This window comes from Bidens hawaiensis, unplaced genomic scaffold, assembly GCF_021521415.1.
Source record: "Bidens hawaiensis isolate Kalapana, Puna unplaced genomic scaffold, B.hawaiensis_p1.1 tig00052221_1, whole genome shotgun sequence".
NCBI classification, from domain to species: domain Eukaryota; kingdom Viridiplantae; phylum Streptophyta; class Magnoliopsida; order Asterales; family Asteraceae; genus Bidens; species Bidens hawaiensis.
The window spans coordinates 1-5,653 of record NW_027499375.1 but is presented as its reverse complement, the minus strand read 5'-3'; the positions used below and the strand labels follow the sequence as shown (position 1 = coordinate 5,653).

Genomic DNA, 5,653 nt, shown 5'->3' with positions numbered 1-5,653 from the left:
ACAAGATCAGTTCTAACACTATAGTTAGAACACAAATGATTACACAAAACGTTTTCTAAAACCAAATGGTTGATCAAATATAACATTTTGTAACACTGTTATAGGATTTAATATTGCATCATAATATCTAAAATCCAAACACACCAAGATGTACTACGCACATAATTTTCTAAAAGAAATATTTATAAGATTATAATATCTAAATATTTTTATTTCGAACCATTTCGTGAACCCAAAAATCCTTATAAGTAAGGTTTTAAGATTGTAGCAACAATCTCACGAATTCTGAAAACGAAGATACAAGAATAATAATAAGTAATCTGTTTAAGTTTGTTGGAAATCTTGTATTATAATTCCAGAATATTAAACGAAAATAAACGAAACAGTAAACGGTGAACCGGGCTTGTGTTTGACACAATTCCCTTAAACAGATTCGCGGTCTGTTCCCAGGGTACTCCGGTTCGAAGCATAAGCGTAGTACTGCCAGACTTGATCACCTTATAAACCATTCATTATTTTGTTCCTAAACCGGTGTTGGACAAACATTTACCACTTCCACCACTTCCTTCATTCACACACTTAAAACTCCCAACAGTAAAAACACTCAAATATCTATAAAAATTATATTTGTAATTAGAAAAAAGTAAATCAGTGTAACACTAATAACGGGTATTAACCAACACAATGAAGTGTTAAAAGGGTCCATTTATCCTCTATGTTCCTTACTAGACCACAAAAAAATAATTTGTCTTCCGACCGTTTGTGGGTGGGTGGCTAGTTGGCTACCTCTCATTACTTCACCATCTTTCTCTCCCATCACCACCATCAACCACCACCGCAACAGTACAACACCTGACTTTATAAAATCTCACAATAACACAAAAACAAAAATCCAAAAAACATGGATCTAGTTCTTTTCTCCTCGCTTCATATTCTCAATATCTTTCTTGCTATCTCATTACTCTCCAACGGTAAACTCATCTCACATTTTCCAACTATATTATTATTATTATTATTATTTTATTGATAACATTGTCTAAGATTTGCTGTTTATTTACACACCCAGGTGTTTTGGGAGCAACATTCACATTTGTCAACAAATGTGACTACACTGTCTGGCCAGGTATCCTGGCCAATGCTGGGAGCCCTGCTCTGGACGCTACAGGTTTCGAGCTTCTAGAGCAGAGCTCCCGGATGCAAGTTTGACGCATCAGGTTCTGGCTCATGCCAAACCGCTGACTGCGGCTCCGGTCAAGTCGAATGTAACGGGGCCGGAGCCGCACCGCCGGCTACCCTCGCAGAGTTTACTCTGGGAACCGGCGGGTCGGATTTTTACGACGTCAGCTTGGTAGACGGGTACAATATTGCTATGATTGTGGAGGTTTCTGGCGGGTCGGGTTTGTGTGCGACAACCGGGTGTGTGAATGACTTGAACCTGCAGTGTCCGAGTGAGCTGCGGGCGGAGTCGGGTATGGGTTGTAAGAGCGCGTGCGAGGCGTTTGGGAGTCCGGAGTATTGTTGTAGTGGCGCGTATAATACACCCGCGACTTGTAAACCGTCGGTGTATTCGGAGATGTTTAAGTCGTTTTGTCCTAGATCGTATAGCTACGCTTATGATGATCCAACCAGCACGTTCACATGCGCTGGTGCAGACTATACGGTCACGTTTTGTCCTTCTATGCCAAGGTTGGTTCACTTGTACGTTATGTGTTATAATTTGTACATTTACTTGACATCAATGATCAAACATAATAATGCATCACATAATGTTATTATTTATTTATTTATTTATTTTCGTAAATAAAAACAAAATAAGATTTTTCCATTTTTTACTCCCTAGATCCCATCTTCTAGTGGAAAATTACTTGTATGCTTGATTATTTCTTTTTGATTTTATATGATTTTTAAATAACCTGAAATTAAAATTCTAAAAGAAAATTCAAGAGTTTCTTATTAATTTTACGTACAACTATTTGTTGCAACATTTAATTGGTGTATTTATGTTTTGGCAGTCAGAAATCTTCAAAGGATATGTCACCTCCAACATCCACTACCCCTAACACTAACCCTAGTGGTAGTGATGAGTCAGTTTCCGGGTCAGGTACGGAATCTGGATACGGGTTCGGGTCATATTCTGGGCCAGGGTCTGGATCAGGTTTGGGGCCAAATTCAGAAACTGGGTCGGGTTCGGTAACCGGGTCAGGGTCAGGAACCGAAGCCCTAGAGGCTAATGGTTCATGGTTAGCTGGTTTAGCCATGGGTGGTTCAACAAGGACTCAACCTTTGAATGTCACTATTTCTTTAATTATCTTGTTTTTGTTGGGCTTGCTTTGTGTTCAAAGCTAAAATTTATGAATCCGGAACGTTGAACAACTATTAAGGCATGATGTACAAGTTGTTGTAAGTGTACTTTTCAGGATTTAATTATTTTTGCTTTAGAGAAATGACAGCGAGATATGGGGAATTTTTCTTTTTGGCAGAGAAAATACCTCACGCACTTCGAAGTGATCAGATGTGAAATTACAATATTACCCTTATGTTAAAAGTTATTTTATGGAAAAGTTGTAATTTGTAGAAACACTTTTCTAGATTCGTGTTTGTAAAATATTATTTAATCTTAGCATGCGTTCTTTTCAATTTTTTTAAATAGTTTTTTATTCTGTTTTAAACAATTTCTAAGTTCAGCTGTTGGATTTTACTTAGCAGAAAATTTACAGTAATATATTGGATTTTATTTTCTTTTCCTAACCAATTATTTTTTTTTGAAAGATATCCTAACCAATTATTTAAAGAGAACAAGAATATGGACATTTATTTGTTGACTATATTGGACAACAATTATCGCATGTGAAAAGAATTATAATTTGTAAGATATAACGAATCATATATCGTCCTAATATTAAAATGAATTAATAATTTATTTTTTTGGAATTTGTCTAGCACCTTTTAGGCCTATCACGGACTCCTCGTATTATATAGTTAGTTTCTTTTTAGAGAAAATTATCAAAATAGCCTATTTTATGAGAGAGAAAACAAAAAATAGCACTGTGAGATTTGAAATTCTCAAAATAGCCCTTCAAATCTCACGTACACGTGAGTTTGTGAGATTTCTCGTGATTTTTTATGGACGAATCAGATTCTGTCAAGTGTGTTTCACTCCCACCTATCACGATATTTTTCATCCCAAATCTGTTGGAAACGTAACTTTTGACACCAAATATAACCTGAAAAAAACCAACTGTAACGTGATGTTTCAAGCCGTTTTTATCGGCAACGTGAGTTTTCAAATAAGATGGATTTGAAAGGTTTTTGAAATTCATCTCCTTAGATGAATTTCAAATGAATTTTGTTTTTTTTAACAAAAACCTTCTTCATCTTCATCACCATCACCTTAATCATCTTCATCACCTTCATCATTATTCCGGTCACCGTCACCGCCACCGGAGCTTTAACCAAAGTCCTCAACCTCCTCAACTCCTCACCTTAATCATCTTCATCACCTTCATCATTATTCATCATCTTCATCTTCCACCTTCTCCTAGATTTATTCGTGATTCCCGTTCTCTAGTTTCGATTCCATCCCAGACTCATCCATTTACACATAAACAACAATACCCAACTCCGAAACCTATCTCCAATTACCCAACAAAATGTAGTTTACATTATTGGATGGGCCTATGAAATTTGTACCAAATTAATGTTATACTTGAAAAGATGGGCAATAAATATGTTTAACGTTAAAATGTATCCGGATTATATGTTTTACGTTAAAGTTTTCCAAAAATATGTTGCATGTCAATTATTGGTGGGCCCGATAAAATAAGGACCAATTTTATGTTATACGTTAAAAGATGTTCCAAATATATGTTCAACGTTAAAATGTATCCGGATTATATGTTTTACATTAAAGTTTCCCCTAAATATGTTGCATGTCAATTATTGGTGAGCCCGATAAAATAAGAACCAAATTTATGTTATACGGATTATATGTTGAAATTCATTTGAAATTCATCTAAGGAGATGAATTTCAAAAAACCTTTCAAATCCATCTTATTTGAAAACTCACGTTGCCGATAAAAACAGCTTGAAACATCACGTTACATTTGGTTTTTTTTCAGGCTATATTTGGTGTCAAAAGTTACGTTCCCGGCAGATTTTGGATGAAAAATATCGTGGTAGGTAGGAGTGGAACACACTTGGCAGAATCTGATTCGTCCACTAAAAGTCACGGGGAATCTCACAAACTCACGTGTACGTGAGATTTGAAGGGCTATTTTGGGAATTTCAAATCTCACATGCTATTTGTTGTTTTCTCTCTCATAAAATGAGCTATTTTGGTAATTTGCTCTTCTTTTTATACAACTACTATTTACAACCTGTGTTTTGTGTTGGGAGCTGAGCTGTTTTAAACAAATTCTAATTTCACACGTTAAACTATAGAAAAGTTCTACGACTTCGAAGGTCTATTACAACAAAATATCTATTCAAACAACCCCCACCCCACCCATCCACACACACACAAACACAATTTTAAAACAAAATCTTCTATGTAAACCCATGCATTTTAAAAGCAAAATCTTCTTTGCAAATTCACACGTTATATAAATGACGTTCATAATATCTAAAAGCTTATATCAAAAAGTCAAGCGCGTTGGGATTGAACTCTAAACTAAACGAAAATTAGATGTAAAAACCGAAACCACGACTTAACTCGAAACTAGTCGGTCATCTAGTTGCAGGTTTCCGATGATGCAGAATCCTCTAACCAACGAGAGAGGCAGTGTTGTCCGCTCCCCCATTGACCATGATGGCGTCGTTTTTTCCGCAAACCCCTTTTCACCCATTGCTGGGATACTGGAGATGGTGGCCTGCGATGTTGGTGTGACTGTACCAGAGACGGAGAAGGTGGCTACTGACGGTGTTGTACATTGTTTATATATTGGAAAAAAATCGAAATTACCAACACATGAATGCCTCGTGGCAATAGAAGTATAAGAACCCTTTCGCACCCTCGACTGTGATACCGAAGACGAAGGTGGCACAACTTGAGGCGGATAAGGTGCTTGACGTTGGTGGCGTGGTGGCAGAGTCGTCAACGAGAATCGTTAAAATTTTTTGGGCTGAATAGTTTGGCTTTTAGTAAAAGATTTTTTTTATTAGGCTTAAACAATTAAAGTTTTAAATAGGCTTACCGGTTATGATTTGGGTTGTGATTTTTTTAATAAAATAAAAATGGGCTTAAGTGAAATGTGTAAATGAGTTTAAACATAAACTATACATATTATTTTATATAAAAATAAGACAGAATTACAAATTTTGTTCTTTAAACAAAGCCAATTTATGGAGCGTGTCCTTTTTTTAGTTTCTTTACAGACGGTGTCCTTTAAACATTTTGTTTCCTACACATTATGTCATTTACGCTAACTGGGTTAGAAAAGTTCAGTTAAATATCATCACGTGAGTCGCATGTGAGGGCATAATTGTAATTTCAAATATCTTTTTATTCACTAACAAACTCTCTCTTACCTCCCTCTATCTTCTCTCTCTCTCTATGTATTCATATTCTCTCTATATACCACCATCACAAATACATAAACCAACACCACCACCACCATCACACACCACCGCTAACCCTATCCGGTTCCACCATCCT

At 36.1% G+C, this 5,653-nt stretch overlaps 1 pseudogene across 1 annotated transcript; it reads left to right on the top strand.

The window, feature by feature from the left end:
* The first annotated feature begins 795 nt into the window (after positions 1 to 795).
* LOC143599459 (thaumatin-like protein 1) lies at positions 796 to 2,541 on the top strand (annotated as a pseudogene). Its single transcript, XR_013147291.1, has 3 exons — positions 796 to 971; positions 1,067 to 1,686; positions 2,013 to 2,541. The product of XR_013147291.1 is annotated as a thaumatin-like protein 1 (transcript).
* Positions 2,542 to 5,653: the final 3,112 nt, after the last annotated feature.